This window comes from Nyctereutes procyonoides, unplaced genomic scaffold (assembly GCF_905146905.1).
Source record: "Nyctereutes procyonoides isolate TBG_1078 unplaced genomic scaffold, NYPRO_anot_genome, whole genome shotgun sequence".
In the NCBI taxonomy this organism is placed as follows: Eukaryota; Metazoa; Chordata; class Mammalia; order Carnivora; family Canidae; genus Nyctereutes; species Nyctereutes procyonoides.
Window position 1 is genome coordinate 22,171,347 of NW_026575046.1, and position 17,862 is coordinate 22,189,208.

Below are 17,862 nucleotides of genomic sequence, written 5' to 3' on the forward strand. Positions count from 1 at the left end.
ACAGAGGGAGAAGCAGGCTCCTTACAAGGATCCTGATGAGAGACTTGATCTCAGAACCCCAGGATCACAACTTGAGCCACAGGCAGATGCTTAACCACTGAGCCACCCAAGTGCCTCTTGGAGTTGTGTCTTAATATACACCCTGTATGAGGCTCTCCTTCAGTAGCAATACTTACAGTTCTATTGCTCTGGAAGAAAATTTTCATCACTATAAGATTGGTAGTTAATACAAAAATAACCTCAAGTCTGAGAGGGAAATTTACCTGAATGTAGGTAGTTGCAAGTACTTTTAGTAGTTTCTTTACTTAATGTTTTCTAATCAGCACAGTGGGAAGTGGATTATTTGTTTGTTACCAGCTTTTCATTTAGATCGTTATTCTGGTGGACCATTCTACATCCTTTAATACTCTTGACTGCTCCACTGTCTTGAAACATTGTCCTATATTATTTCCTGTCTCACTAATCTTTCTTAAGTTCTTTCATTTGATTCTCTTCTTCTCCCTGCCCCATCAATGTTGGTATTCCACCCCCTTCCATTTACTTCCCAAACCTCCAAATATTTTTCCTCCTCAGTTGCTTCATGGCAGCTGCTTTACTTTAGACCTTCAAGTAGCCCACTGGGACTGTAATTCACCTGCCTCCTAAGTCTCTCTATTGTAAGTCTCTGTCCATCTTGCTGTTTGTCACTTACCAGGGAGATTTCTTGTAATAGTCAAATGCAAACTATTAGTATAATCAACAGAAGTATTCAAAAATGGGCCACTTCTATTACCCCAGATTGTACCAGGTTCTTTCAAGGCTCCAAAGAATCAGCATGGAGCAGCGGAAAGGTACAGATTTGGAGGGGTCAGGTAAGCCTAGATATGAATTTTGGATTTGACCATTGTGGACTATTTGACCTCAATCAAGCTATGTAACTTATTTGAACATCTGTTTATCCTTGATTCAATGGAAATGACAGCCAGGGCTCACATAATTGTTTTGAGTATTAGACTTGATAGGTACAATACAATACTTGACACAATAACTGGAGTGTAGTAGAATTTACATAAATGGTAGTATCTCTTTATATCTATGGAGACAGTGTTTAGACCTGACGTTTCTAACCTTATCTACAATGGTAACTCCTATTCATACTTTAGAACTAGATAGGTCTCGGTGCCTACCACCTTCAATTTGCCTTTCTAGAAAAAATGACCTTGCTCCTTAGTGCCTTCCTCAAGAACACAATATGAGTAGTTCTTGTATGGGAAATAACTAGTTAGTTATCTAGTTAGTTATCTAGTATCTAGTTAGTTCAGAGTGAACTCACCTCCTGAACCGGTCCATTTTTTTAAAAAGATTTTATTTATTTATTCATGAGAGAGAGAGAGAGAGAGAGAGAGAGAGAGAGAGAGAGAGATAGGCACAGGGAGAAGCAGGCTCCATGCCTGGAGCCTGACGTGGGACATGATCCTGGGACTCCAGAATCACACCCTGGGCTGAAGGCAGGCACTCAACTGCTGAGCCACCAGGGGGTCTCTGAACCAGTCCATTTTAAGATTAACTGGTGGCTATGAAGCAGACATGCATAAAGGGGTCTGTCTAATATGCTGGTACCCTCTAAGGTCTGATCTAGAAAATATGGTTAGGATTGACCATAAGTAGTAAATGGTTAGTCTGTAGTAAGAGAAGTTTCAGTATGGAGAGGGCCATGGAGCAGGAAGACAAAGCAAAAGGTCATCAGATTATGAGTCTTTTGATAAAGAACAGTGAAGGTAGTTAGCACATGGAGCTTTTTTGGTTCAATGGGATTTTCTAGTTCTAATTCTAGTTAATATGCATCCATACAAAATAAATCTTTTGGACAATGCATGCTAGGTCTCTGTTCCTTGCAGTCAACTCAAAGATTTACTTCATACGTTATTTTTTTGGAAGGTTTTCCTGACCCTAGGAGTAGCTTCTTTGGGATCCCAGAATATTTGGTACATACATCTTTTATGGAATTTATTCTAATTAGTTCCCCCAACATGATGTGAATGTCTGTCTTTATAGAGCTAGCACATAATCTATGGTTTGGGATATACTAGGTAATCAGTGAGTACTGATTTATGAATAACAAATGGATAAATAAATGAATTCTTGCTTATCCTTCCCACAGAACTGAGAAAAGCCAATCACAGGTTAAGTTGCTCAAAAATGGTGTACCTACATTTTTGAATTAAGAGTGATTACTTTAGATTCTTTTCAGAATAAATGGCATTATATTTCATTTTGTTTGGATAAAAAAAGAGAGGTGGGAAAATAGTCATAGTGCTCTTTCGAACCTGAAATTGACATGGGCATTATGTAACATGTTCCTACTACATCTTGTAAAAATGGAAAATTGTGAACTGCACTGAAGGAAGAGCAAAACTTTGGTGAATTATATAATTAAATTCTGCATCCTCACACTCCATGAATTTATAGGGCCTATTGTGTAATTAGTTTACAAAAGGAAGAGCATTGGAGTTATTTACGACAGATGTTCACCTAACTTAAAACAGGAAGAGTGTATTTACTTCTATGTAGTTACTACAATGTAATTAAAACCATAAAACCACCTTATCTGAATTTCAAAGCCAAAGAATGTTCTTTCTTTCCTTGGTCTTATTGACTGCATTATTTTCACTGATCATGCAAGGATCATAGGAGAGGTTGACCATTCTAGGCTTACCAGATAATTTTAGTATGATTTTACTTATTCCTTTGCTCCACTTTTCAGTGTGGGTGATAAGATGGCTTTCTAAACAACAGTATGTTTGTCAGCAGAAACAAACCAAGGATATGACTGATGACAAAAATCACTTTGGTGCCTATGTTCTGGAAGTGGGATGGGAAGGAAAATGAGGGTGTTCAACCAACAGATGCTAAAAAAGATCTGAGTTTTACATATAAGTAGTTGTGTAAACCACTGCTATCTTCCAGACATTGGAGAAGCAGAAATATAACTGTTCTCTAACCTTCAGGTTGCTCTTCTATATGACTTGATATACACCTTTAGAATGTGGATGTAGAGCATGGACAGTGTGACTTAATCTTGTACTAGGCATGATAAAGGTGGTCTTAGGCTGTTCACCCTCCATGGTCAATCTTCTGAGGGAAAGCATTTGCAGGAAATAGTATTTGGATTTTTAGAAAACATGATCTATTTAAGACATGAGGAAGTATGTCCAGATGTCAAATTTCTGCTCTAGTCAATTCTGTTCATTCCACCCATAATCATTTGCTTGTTATGGGAGATTTCTGATTCCTCCATAATGGGTCACCTCGATCAGGGCAATATTATTCAGGGATTTGACAACATGTGCAAACTCTTTATAATTTAATTTTCAAAGTCTCTTATGACTGGTGTCAATTTGGCAACAGTGTTCTTTCATACATATAGGCTCAAGGTCTTGGGTTTGGGGATTGTTAATTTTAAGAATTTCCTCTCCAACAATTCCCTTTCACATTTCAGAAAACAGAAGTACTGTGAGCATCAGAATATCAGTTAAAATAAGGAGAGGGCTAGAAGACTTTGGGGTTATAAGGTTGACTTTTGACTCTGAAAAAAACCTTTAACAGCAACATGATTAGAGAGTAAGGCTAAAGCTTAGAATTTGTCTCATTCAAGGTCTCCAAAGACTCACAGACAGAATAGGAAACTTTTTACATGTAAATGTGGCAGTTATCATAGAATGCATCTTTTATACCACAAAGGTCATTACATAACTACATTACACAAAGAAGATAAATTAGGTAAAATGGAGACATAATATCACCTATTCTAAAATCTTAGAAAATATTTATAAAAATGGAACTACAGAAGACAAAAAACACTTCACAGTTTAATTTTGCTCATTGTCATTCTGAAGACCTCATTAAACATTCTCATGTCTTCTGCCTTGGATTGGACACAGTAGAAGGTAAAGAAATACAGCCCTTTCTAGGGCACCTGGGTGCTCAGTGGTTGAGCATCTGCCTTCCGCTCAGGTTGTGATCCCTGGGTGCTGGGATCCAGTTCTGTGTCTCCCTCTGCCTGTGTCTCTGCCTCTCTGTGTCTTTCATGAATAAATGGTTATAAAATCTTTAAGAAAAAGAAAAAAAAAATACAGCCCTTTCTGTCCAGAGGCTTTGGGGTTGTAGCTATGGGCTTGTGAAGCTTTATAACCCAGTGTTGCAGTCTTTTTCTCTTCTTATTTGGAGCCTGTAACTAATTTGGCAGAATAGAGGGAATGGTAAGATGGAATTCAGTCAGTAGGGTATCTTCCCTATGTTGGCATTTCATTTTATGGACAGAATCTTTATAGACACTTTCTTCACAGAGATCACTTAATTTAGGTGGGTATCCATAAATAACTCTTTTTTTTTATGATAGTCACACAGAGAGACAGAGAGAGAGAGAGAGAGAGAGAGAGAGAGAGAGAGGCAGAGACACAGGCAGAGGGAGAAGCAGGCTCCATGCACCGGGAGCCCGATGTGGGATTCGATCCCGGGTCTCCAAGATCGCGCCCTGGGCCAAAGGCAGGCGCCAAACCGCTGCGCCACCCAGGGATCCCCATAAATAACTCTTTTAAGATCCTTCTTTAAAAACAAACAAACAAACAAACAACAAGGCAGTCCAGGTGGCTCAGCGGTTTAGCGCTGCCTTCGGCCCAGGCTGTGATCCTGGAGACCCGGGATCGAGTCCCACGTCGGGCTCCCTTTGTGGAGTCTGCTTCTCCCTCTGCCTGTGTCTCTGTCTCTCTCTCTGTGTCTCTCATGAATGAATAAATAAAATCTTAAAATATATAAAATAAAATACAATTTAAAAAACAAGATTAAGGATAAAAAAGAGGTTTATGCTTTATCATATAATGTATCAAACTAGTACCCAGCTGTATTTGAGGGAATCTATGATCCAAGTTTGAGCTCTAAAATTCAACTCACTTTCTGGACGTATCTTCAACAAACTAATACATTTGGTACAATTTGTAATTTTCTGTGTTAACAATAGTGATTAAATCACCACCAGCTTTACACGTAAAAGGAATTTTTTTAGGTTTCGGTTTATCAAAGGAAAAAGTAACCACTATCAGTGACTTTTATTTGCAGTATTATTAATAAATTCCATTACACTCTTTCACTCCTGTTTTTCTAACACATTTTGGCTAATTGGTTGGGTTGTGTATATGAAGGCAAGTGAGAATTTGGTCAGGAGAGCTTCCATTAAACATAAAAGTTTTTGTTGTGTTGTTGTTGTTGTTTTTTAAGGCTTAAAAAATACTTAATTGGGGGTGGTAGCCATAGAGATACCATTTTACTATTAGGTTTAGGTTGGTGTTGCCTAACCAAACATACACAATTGTTTCTTGCCAAAATGTGTGTTTATAATAATGTAGATTTTATTGAAATATCTTATTAGCTTTTTGTTTTCTTTGACGTAATAAGACTTAAGGCCAAACATAGCTCTATGAAATTAGGTTTTTATTATCTTCATGTTTGTTAAGTCTAAATTCCTTTCCTTAAGATTGCTTAAATACAATTAGGTTTTTGAGGTTTAAATTCCTTTTTTTAATAGGGATGGTTATGAGGTTTATGTTTTTCCAAATAAAAGAGCAGTAGTGATGATCCACATCTTAAAACATCCAAATTAATTATAGATTTTGCTAATGACTCCTAATATCTTTAACAGCAAAGCAATATTATAGTTGAATATCTGAGGTTTATAGATAAAATATATATCCTGTGGAATACATGAGAACAGCCCTGGCTTCCAGATATGTTGCCATCTAGTTATAGATGAAAAGCCTAGTTCCTATCTCTGATCTTATTATTCATTTGGTTTCCCAGATTTCTTACCACAATCTTATTACCATCGGATGTTTAATCTATGTTCATTGGGTCGGTGTCAATCTTGATTTCTAGGAGATATTGGTATGTATTAAAAAATGGTGTGCTCATATGCTAGAGCCACACAATTTTTAATATTTAGAAAAGTACTTAATTGTTTTTTATGCTCTTAAAATGGGTGAGGCATTATGTGCTAGGGATATGTGAATAGATTAAAAAACTTTCTGATTTTAAGAAAATCACAGGCTGAGATAGACATATAAAATACTGATTACAAAACCCAAGCGTGAAGAGATACATAAATTTGCCCTTTTTTGTGGTGATGTGATTGAGTCAGCCAAGTAAAAAATTATAGAACACAGAGAAGATGAGAAAAATTTGCTTGTGGGAGCTGATGAAAGTTTAACAGAGAATATATTATTTAAGCAATTATCCATGTGTTGTTTTTTTCCACTGCTCAACTAAGATAGGTCCATTCTTACAGCAGTACCACTTTATTAACTGTAATTTTACAGTATGTTTCAATACCTGCTAAGGCAAGTTCCTTTCATCAAATTTCTTTTAAAATGATAGATTCATGGTTAGTTTTCATCAGTATTCATTCAGAAGAATTTTTGAATTATTTTGTCAAGCTCTGCTTCTTTCCAGCACCTCAGAAAATGCCACTGACATTTTGTTTGGAATAGATTGTTATAATTTTGTTTACTAAAAAGGCACTTCTTTTATTCATTGCACTATTTAGGAATGTTGCTTTTTTTCTACTTAAAAGTTCTGTAGAATTGTTTGCTTTTTCTTATTTCTAAGTAAGCAATTTCTAAAGTTTGATTTAAAGTATAAGGTCAGTCATTTCCCATATATTATCTGTTATCATTACTGATAAATAATCTTGTATTCTTTTTCAGGCATCTATCTTACATCCAGTCACTTTGTTGAGTTTTCTTTTTAATTGTAATAGATTCTGAGCAGATTCTCTTGGCCTTTCTAGGCAGACAAACATATCAATTTCATATAATTATAAAAGCTTATCTTTTATTTTGTATTTATACTTCAAATGTGCCCAGTGTCTTATTGCTTTGACCACATATCCCAGACCAATAGCAAACTATTTTGTTTTTAATTTTTGAAAAATTTGGCATCAGGAAGTTCATGTTTTTGGAAAGGATCTAGAATGCAGATATTCTCATTTCCAGTGAATTATGATTTGATTAAACTGAAACTGAGGGTACTTTCAAAATTTCATGTGAATATGTGATTATTTCTTATCTGTCTGTGAGCTAAGGGAGTGCTAATAGGTAGGGGCCAGTAATTCTTTATATAGAAGACTTTATATATAGTTTATTTCTAGGTATTTTATTTTTTAAATTTAATTTTATATAAATTCAGTTAATTAACATAGAATATATTATTAGTTTCAGAGGTAGAGTTCAGTGATTCATCAGTGGCACATAATATCCAGTGCCCATTACATAACATGCCCTCCTTAATCCCCATCACCCAGTTACCCCATCCCCCCAACACTTCCCCTCCAGCAACCCTCAGTTTGTTTCCTATGGTTAAGAGTCTCTCACTCTCTGATTTCATATTGTTTTATTTCACATATAAGTGAGATCATATGATAATTGTTTTTCTCTGATTGACTTATTTTGCTTAGCATAATACACTCTAGTCACATCTATGTCATTGCAAATGGCAAGATTTCATTTTTTTTAATGGATGAGTAATAGTCCATTGTATATGTATACCACGGCTTCTTTATCCATTCATCTATCGATGGACATAGGACTCTTTCCATAGTTTGGTTATCGTGGACATCGCTGCTATAAACATTGGAATACAGGTGCCGCTTCAGGTCACTACATTTTTTTTTTTTTGTAAATACCTAGTAGTGCAATTGCTAGGTCATAGGGTGGGTCTATTTTTAACCTTTTAAGGAATCTCCTACTGTTTCCAGAGTGGCTGCACCAGTTTGCATTCCCACAAGCAGTGTAAAAGAGTTTCCCTTAAAAAGACTTACTTTAGTTAAAGAATGTTATTTTTTTTAATTTTTTTTATTTATTTATGATAGTCACACAGAGAGAGAGAGAGAGAGAGAGAGAGAGAGAGGCAGAGACACAGGCAGAGGGAGAAGCAGGCTCCATGCACCGGGAGCCCGATGTGGGATTTGATCCCGGGTCTCCAGGATCGCGCCCTGGGCCAAAGGCAGGCGCCAAACCGCTGCGCCACCCAGGGATCCCTTAAAGAATGTTTTAAACATAAAAGATTGACTTACATGATGAAGTATGAATTAATAAAAGCTTTATATCTATACAGCTTTTCCAAGTTTAGAGAGGCTTTCCTACACACAGCCTCATTTTATTGTCAAAACAATTCTGATATATAGGAAGAACATTATTATGTTCATTATATAAATAAAAACTATGTTTAATTCATTTAGAATCACCTTAATAGGCTTTAACATCTTTCCATGGTTTTAAACCATGTTTTAAAATGAAGTAATGCTACTTAAGCAAATTGAACACATTCATTACCTTATTATAGGCTGCTTAAGCTTGAATTTGTCCTAATTATTTAAGAATTAAAATGTTTAAATATTCTTTAAAAAAGAAAACTCTAAGGGAGGTTGGGAATGGAATAGACTAAATAATTCTCTGGGCCTTTCAATTCCAATTCATATATTCCATGACTTGACTAAAGTCATGTGGCCAGAAGTGATAGCCCTTGGTCTAAAAATTACAATCTTTCTGAATCTTTTATCAATTTTCCTTCTATCCATTTTATTAGCTAAATTTAATGTTTGAAACAGGTCACAGATCTTCAAGATCCAAGCATCAGGTATATTCAGTCATTCGATACTTACTGAATACTTAAACTTTTCCATGTCCCAGAGATAAAGGAAACATCAGACATGGCCTCAGCCTCATGTAACTCAGCCTAATGAAGAAGTCAAATCTGTAAGCAAATGATTATAATAAAATCAGATAATTGGGCGAAGGAATTTTGGAAAGACTATATCCTGAGGCTTAGAAGGATTTCAGAGAGTTGATTTTGAACAGTCTTGGAGGAACAGTGGGGGGGTTCCCATATGAGCAAAAGGGGAGAAGCACATTATTGAAAGGTGAAATGGAATGTGAATGAGTGTGGGGCAGTGGATCTAGACCCGACCCAAGGAGAGCTATTGTCCATTAAGGAAAGATTCAAATTCTTCAGGGCCTTTTATATGTAGTGAGTAAGTTTGCATTTTATCCTGATACTGATAGCAAGCCAAGAAAGCTTTTGAATAAGGAAAAGCCAGGATCGATTTTGCAGGTGGGAGCGATAACTCTGATATGAGATACATGCTGAGTAGGTGAGAGTGATGTGCAGCGAAGATAAAGAGAGAGAGCTCTTAGAAGACTACAATACAACCTCAAGTGGAAACAACGAGATTTTGAACATAAGGATGTTAACAAAGGCATATTCAGACCACATTTCTAAGTGAAATTTGATTTATCAGATACAGAGGAAGATTATGCTAACATTTCCAGCTATTGGTTAGGTGGTTTTGTCTTTAACTGAGTTACAGAAAAGGTGAATTCTTGGTGTTAGCAGAGTCAGGAACCATAAGAGTAAGTGGTTTATAGAGAAAAATAAGGGCTTCATTTTGTGACAGACTTCAAAGCACTGGTGTTCCCTTATGCAGAGTTCAGTAAAAAGTTGGAAATATGTTTAGAGTTCAGTAAATCCGGGCTCAGAATACAGAAAGTGTAGTAATAGTGAGCAAATGCTATCACTGATAATATGAAGGAAAGTGGAGAATAAAAAGCAAGCCCTTCTGAATATATATAATTGAGTAGTTTAAAATATAATGTTATTGTTAGTGCAGTTAATTTCATTTAATTCTCAAATTTTCACTGGCATTGGAATATGTTCAGAAGAAATGCATCTCTAAATAAATTTTTCATTAGCTTTCCAAAAAAAAGGGCAAGGAAATGTAGTGAGAAAGAATGGATTAAGAAATAGGAAATAGAGAATAGGTTAGAGTAAAAATAAAATTTATAAGAATAAAATTTTTAAAAATTTAAGAGTAAAATGGAGAGAGAGTTTTTCTTCCATCTGTGAAGTCACAGATCTCTTTTGGGGACTTAAGAGCAAACATGAAAACAACTCCCAGAATATATTTTATTGTGAGATTTTTGCTGATTTTTTGTTCCTATGATTTATAGATAAGTTGGATATAGTATTAGCATATCATACATTCTGAGTAAATAAGCACTACTTTAAAATATGTTACAATTATGCCTATATACATGTTTGAACAAAGAGAATCCCTCTGTGAAGATGCATGGAGAGAAAATCAGATGCTTTTAAATCTGTGTATTGTTACAGAGATTCACTGATATATCGGTATTCTAGCTTAGTAAAGACATAGAAACAGCAGTCTCCTTGTAAATAGTGATTGTTGCATAAGGTAGGATGCTAGATCTTGGGAAATGCAAAACATGAAATGAATAACACTTGCTTAAAGGCAATCAACATCCTTTTCTATGACTTCACACAAAAATTCAGTATCATCCCTCTTGGTTGTTAGAGTCAACCAGGTTTATGTGGGTGGTGTCACTTAGGGGCCTCTCATCCCACTTAGAGTTAGATGGTCATGAGGCCAGAGTCATCTGGAGGCTTTTTCACTCATGTGTGGTGCCTGAGTGGGACATTAGGATGTCTGCTTGGGCATGTCTTTCTTGCTCTCATGCCTTCTCTCCATGCAGGCTTTCCACATGGGTTCCTTCATGGTATGGCAGCCTCAGTCATTAAATTTCTCACCATGGCAACTGGCTTCCCCTAAGCAAGTGTACCAAGAGCTTAAAATCATCTTAAGAGGTAAAATAAAACAATAATGATACTTCAAAGATTTATTTATTTGAGAGAGAGAGAGCATGAGCGGGGGGAGGGGGCGGCAAAAAGAGAGGGCAAGAGAGAATCCTCAAGCAGACTCCTTGCTGTGTGTGGACCCCAACATGGGGCTTGATCCCACGACCCTGCAATCATGACGTGAGCTGAAAGCAATAATCAGATGCTTAACCGACTGAGCCACCCAATTGCCCTGACAATAGTACTATTTTAATTATCACCTGTTTCTATGCCAGATATTGTGAATATGTTTTATTTTATTCTCCTAATAACCTTGCAAAGTGAGTACCACTACTTCTGGTTTAAAGATGAGGCAACCAAGATTCAGAATTGTTGTATAATCCACATTGCTGTAAAGTAGGCAGTCCAGGTTGTCCGATCCAGTTGTGTTGGCCAATTTAAGTTTAAGCTCTTGTCTTGCTAGAACCCATATCCTTTCTCCTATGCTGAGCCACCGCTCATAAAACCATGAAAAATTAAATGGCACTACAAGAGATAAATAACAAATTTCAGTTCAATACACAATACACATGAATCCAGTATGATTAATTGCCAAATTAAAATACAGATAACAAGTACTCTAGGAGTACAACAGAGAGAAAATTCCCTAAGAACTAGTATTTCTGAGGAGCTTTCTTAGAATAAGTGATCTAAATGCCACAAAGTTTTGTTCACAAACTGAAGATAATTCAACAAGGTATACATTTTTTTTGTTTATCAGACATTTTTGCTTACCTCCAAATCCTGTGGATATATTTTCCCTTATGTAGATATTAAAATTCCAGATCTGTAAAAGGCAGAACAGATAACCATTTTCTTCAAGTGGCTTAGATAATGACTCTTGGTCATCTAGATAGTTTTGCTGATTTCCTTTTTACTGTATTAGATTATATGACCATTATTATTTAAGCCTAAAAGGGAGTCCAATCCGCTGATTAAAGCAGGAAGAAAGGGTTATTTCATTAGAGGAGGCAGTTGTACTTTCCTTTATGGGGAGAATGATCCCATGTTAAATTGGAGTAATATTTTTCTCTGCTCATTGCAGGGAGAGAGAAAGAGAGAAGAGAGAAGAGAGAAGAGAGAAGAGAGGAGAGAGAGAGAGAGAGAGAGAGAGAGAGAGACTGAGATTAAGAAAGGTCTTATACAACCCTAAAATGCACTTCAAAGTCTGCTTTATGCCTGTTGGATGTGTTAGAAGCAAGTTTAGAGATTCAGCTTGTGTTGACTCTGGTTTCCTACTGCACACACTCCCCCTGCTCACTCCTCCACCCCCTGCTTCCCACCCCTGCCCTAGTGAGGGCTCCAATGAGGATCTGTTCCAACAAATACAGATTCCAAAAAAAAAGGGGGGGGGGGCGGAGAGAAATGACACATGCTCATAGGAGACCTGCAGCCAATTCATCTTCATGCTGATTAAATTGCCCAAATCAAGTAAAGTGGGCCCATGACAAATTAGGCAGTGGAGCCCCTTGATGGGTTTGCAAGCTAGTTTCGCAGAATTCAGTTTTGCCAGAGAGAAAGCAAAGGGGAATAAAGTTGCCCAGGGCATGTCTACATACAAGTGTTGTCCAGACTTTTTTTTTTCCCCATAACACTTTCTATTCCTGGACTTCCACATTTTTAAGACTTCTGTGGCACCATCCAGAATCTTTTGGTTTGGTAAAAAGTGTAATCCAACGATCCCAACAGGCACCTAGATAGACTCTATGCTACCGGAGGCAGAAATGTAGGCAAGACAACCAGATGCCTCCAGGCATCTCAGGCATTGGTTGCCCACATTGTATTTGCTTTGCAAGTCAGCGTCTTTTGAATGCCTGCCTGCTTGCACACTTCATACTCAAACGAGATCAAACTCTTGCAGTTGGCTTAATACCCAAGTCATGCTCTGTGACTTTTCTATGTCCTTTGCACTCGTTCTTCACTTGCCTGCTTAGCTTCAAGTATCAGCTCAGATGTTTTGCTCTCCAGGAAACTTTCCAAAGCCCCATTCCATACCATGCACACTTCTATCATGTCCCTGAACGAGTCTGTCAGAGGCATCCATGTATTACATTTGGCTTCATCAGCACACTGAGAATAAAGATCACTCCTTTTTCATCCTTGCATTTCAGTGCTCAGCTCCATGCCTGATCATAGTTTGAGCTCAGTAGTAGCAAGGAATAATGCAAACTGGCAATTTTAAAAAGTAGAAATTCAAATGACATATGATAACACAGAACCCTGTTCAATCACATATGGAAGAAACTGTTTTGGTTGTCTTCATTCCTGTCCTCAAAACTCCCCTAAGAGTTTTCTCCCAGCAGTGTTTGAATTACGTACAGTTAACTGGACCAGTGATGGATGGGCATTTTTCTTAAGCCAGACCAATCAAGGTCCTTTACCTAAAACTTTTGTGTAGGATACTAGGCAGTGTTTACCTAATGCTTTCAAAATAGACATACCAACAATTCTACAACTAAGATTTTTCTTCTTAGTAATCAGTGTTATACATAAAAACATATTTAAATATATTTAAATTAAGGTACCTTGACACATTAGAATCCTATGGAGTCTTTAAAATTTATGGTTTGGAATAGGGCCAAAAATCCAATGCCAGTGGCATCAGGCAGGAAATATATATGAGTGAAATGATTTAAGTGCAAATATATATGTATTTAGCATGTGAACTGTGGGGACCAGAGTCAGCTAAGATGTTTGCGTCCTCTCTCAAAAGTAAATGGCTATTCAGTTTTAGCCAATTTTGTTTCCCAAGGATGTATACTGAATATAGCTTGATCTTTTGATTTTCCAAGAGATTAAAATTAATTGTGAAAATCCTTTTTTTTTTGAAAATTTTTTACTTGCTAGCTGAATTAAAAAATAAAATATATGTGCAAGCAAATCCAAATGGCTTTGGTATACTAAATTCATCCAAGAGGTCAAATGTTTGTAATTTCTGTTTAGAAAAATACTCAATTCTATAGTTGCGTGTCCAGTGTACTTACTATCTGTTCCTAAGTTTGAGAAAGCTATTAAAAAATAGTATCAAGAGAGATTTCTCATAAGTCAGGAAAAAAGAAAGATGTCTGTTTACTATGTAATTATTCTGGAAATTCCAGCCAAAACAACATTAAAAAACCAAAGCAATAAATAAGTAAAAACATAAATAAGTAAAAGAACAATATATATTTAAAAGCCAGTATTCTTCCTTTTTACAGATGTTATAAACTAGTGATTCAATTTCTAAAGGTTATATTTAAAGAAAGATATATATTTAAGGAAGTTAATCATGATATACTAAATTAGAAAAAATGGAAATAATCTAAGTGCATAATAGTGATGCTTAGGTTAAATAATATGCATTCCTACGATGAGATATTCTACAGTAAAAAAAAACTATATAGATGTATATGCATATGTTTAACAAGAATAATTATAACATTTTAAAGTGAAAATTATTTTATAAATATTATACATCTACATCTAGCTTTTAAATTGCTTATTTCCAGTGATGGGATTAGAATCTTCTTTTTTTTTTTCTGATTTAGTTTTTACAATGACATGTTCTCCCTATATCATTAGGCAATGATACTTTACATTTTAAGTTGCAAATTTTACTACTTTAATGGTAATAAAAAGATTTAACAAAGTAGATTTAATTTTAGTAAGGAGCCAGTTTCCCACCTATTTAGTAAACCATGATAAATCACTAAATAATTTTTTTGAAGGACAAGATGCTCAAGAGTGTCAGATAACTCAGAGAAGTCAGGAAAGACAAATACTGAGGAGTGTTTGTAGGATTTGGTAATTAGTAGGTCAATCATTGTGACCTTTACAACTCCACATTAAAAGGGGGAAAGTTTGTTCCTAAAATCAAAGAGATGTCATTTTTCCTCTTGTCTAAATCAATTTGTTCAGTTTTAATGCTTCTTGATACTATGAAGGGTGTTGAGAACTGTTTTTGTCTTTTAACTTAAATTAAATATAAGTATATAATTAAATTTTCAAAGAACTTACTTTGCCAAGTCAATTTATAGGAGACACTGATTATTGTCCACAAATGAATAATACTTAATGATCAAAAAGCATGCTAAGATTAAATATTTAAATGCTCATTAATCCGTTGTTTCATTTATCCATTCAACAAATATTAAATGGCTGGTAGGTGCCAGGCATTGTTTTAGGTGTTCTGGGATTACAGCTAAGAACAAAACAAATAGCATGTACTTCTGGAGCTTTTATGCTAGTAAGGAAGAAATAGAAAAAAAAAAGTAAAACATGTAGTCATACTAATGGTGATCATGCTATCAGGAAGAACAAATCATGAAGGAAGGGGCAGGTTGTTTGGAGTGGGGGCTGAAGTAGAGCCATCCAGCAAGCCATACCGAAAAGGACCTTGGAGCACAGGCCGAGTAGAGGTGAGGGCGGACCTTATGAAGTTTCAGTTTCCCTTTTGTTGCCATAGAAGGTCATAGGAGGGTTTTAAGCAGAAGAGTGGTTGGCACTTCTGACCTAGGTTGAAAAAGGGTTCAGTCTCAATGCCATATTGAGAATAGCCAGTGAAACATGCCGAATATTCTCATTGCCTCTCCAGATCCATTCTTGGGCCTTCCCTACCCCTAAATCCCTGGGGCTGCCTTGCCCTCCACATCCAAATGGGTTTGTGCAAAGGCAGGTATTTGTAGGACATCTGTGGGAGAATGAGAGAGAGGTTTGGATACTTATCTCTTCTGCCCTGATGGATCATGGTTTTGGTAGTGTCTCTGTCTTCACTCATGTCATTTAAAAATTTAAGAAATACAGGCTTTAAAGACTGAATATTCCATGTTTGATTATATTATGGTCTAATTCCCCTTGGTATTATTTGCAATCAAGTTTTTAAATGTGCCTTTTAAAAGCCGTCCCTCAATTCATTTCTTCTTTTATAGAGCTGCATGCCAGTGGCGATGCAACAGGTCTGTTTTCTACTGAACTTTCCCTGGGTAGATATCTTGTTGATCACATGCTGGATGGTAGCAGGGGAAAGCCAGTGTTCTGCCCTTGCCATTTGGGGAGGTCTGCACGGCAGTGCACCGTGGCACTCTGCCCATGTTTTTACCCATAAGAAAAATACACGCGAATAATAAGAAACAGCTGCTTCTTTCCTACACTGCCCCACTGCAGTATTTAGCCTATAACTCCTGCTCCGTGGACCTTATGTTCCACTCTACAACTTGGGAGAAGACTGCTGGTGGGTCAAATTGAGTATGTTCATTTCCCTTTTTACTATAGAGAAGAAAACACAGTATTTTCCCTATTTAGCCAAGTATCTCTGTGGCTTATATTTACTGGTGGCCTTTAAGTAAGACCAGTTCCAGAGTTAACCTTTCTTCTCCCCATCTGGGCTCAGTTATCATTCAGGTTCTTTTTTTTTTTTTTTTTTTTCAAATTGGTTTTCTCATTCTTGGTCTGCGGCTGACTTCCCTCTGGGAGGTTGGCAATACCGCCCAGTAACTGGAGTGAGTGCCTGATTAAAGATTGTAGCTAATGACATTTGGGATGGACACAATGTTGTTATGCTTTCATGTCTCTCTTTTTTTCTTCTAATAGTTTCTTATTAGTTAAAACCTTAAGTAATGCATGTGAGTTTCTTGGAAATGTTAAAACATTTCTTTTTATCTGCTGTACTTTAATGCCAGATTGTGTGTAGGCCAGTGACCTAGAAAAGCCATTTCCTGATATATGGTGTGTAATTTAGCCAAACTGGTTTGATTACATTACCGGGTATGATTTAGGCCCATGGAAGAGTCAACCAGCAATTTGATTGAAGCCACACTCTGCCTTGTCATCCAAAGATCTGAACAGAAGCCTTAATTAGGCTGGTTGATTAAGCAAAAATCCAATTTTAGTTGGTTACCTGGAGAACAGTACCACAAGAATCAATATGGACTTGAGCATTACTTTTTTAAAAAGAGTAACAATGGGAGGGGAATACCTTCTTTCCTATTTTTTCTATTAGTTTTGTAATGATACAGCATCCATTTTTTATCAAATGATAGAGTGTCATTGGATCATTTTTTGAGTCAGAAGGAATCTGAATTCGAGTCATGTTCTATTTCCTCTTAACTAGGAGGCACCCACTTGAAAAATGGATGTACTTTTTACTCTTAGAGGTCCTTGGGGCATTGAACCAATAGTGGAAGATGACTTTCACAGATTCAAAAGGGGACCAGAATAAAAAAGTCAGAGTTCATTTTAGTGATACTTTGGGAGAGTAATCTTTTCTGCTAACAATTTACTTGTCAAAGAGTCAAAATGATCTAGATTATGAAAAGTCCCTTAGTGAAATAAAATAATTTGAGAAATGGTATTCATTTCACTATCAGAAGACATGGAATAGGCAGCCTTTTAAAGCAGTTATTCTCCTGTTTATCACTTCTTTCTTCTCTCACTGTTTCAGTTTTGTCTCCTTGAGCTCTTCAGGAATGACATCTGCCAGCTTGGCACAGACAACTATTTTTGGATTTCCCTGTTCAGATCTTCATTGCTGAAGTGTGATCTTTTTGTTGGATATTTCTTAAGAAAATAAAAATCTTAAAAAAAAAAAAAAGAATGCCAGGGTGGCTCAGTGGTTGAGCGTCTGCTCAGGACAAGATCCTGGGGTCCTGGGATTGAGTCCTGCATTGGGCTTCCCGCAGGGTGCCTGCTTCTCCCTCTGCCTATGTCTCTGCCTCTCTCTGTGTGTGTCTCTCATGAATAAATAAATAAATAGAATTTAAGAAAAGAAAATAGCCAGATTATTTTTCATGTGACAGGGAGAAATTATGCTAACTATTATCTTTTAGTCAGGCTTAGTCCTGAAGGCTTAATTGTAACTAAAATCTTTATTTTTGATAAAAGAAGGAACTTTTCTACTTGCAAAGACTTTTTTGAGATGCCTTACTTGAGCTTTTCTGTTTGATTTGTTTTGGTTTTTGATAGGAAGAGAGAGAAAAATGGGGAAATACAATAGTCTTTGTGTTAACATTTTGCTGACGATGTCCACATTTCAGTAGATAAGCACCAGAATACTCTAAGAAAATATCTGATTTGTTCTCTCACAGAGAGAAAAAAAGGAAATATCAGATGTGTTAGGATATATTCTATAAACCTTTATGGGTATTATGTTTAATGCCATATTATTAA

At 36.3% G+C, this 17,862-nt stretch overlaps 1 pseudogene; it reads left to right on the top strand.

Moving 5' to 3' along the window:
• The first annotated feature begins 814 nt into the window (after positions 1 to 814).
• The window catches only part of LOC129509370 (60S ribosomal protein L7a-like), a 37,674-nt pseudogene continuing 20,626 nt past the window's right edge, over positions 815 to 17,862 (top strand).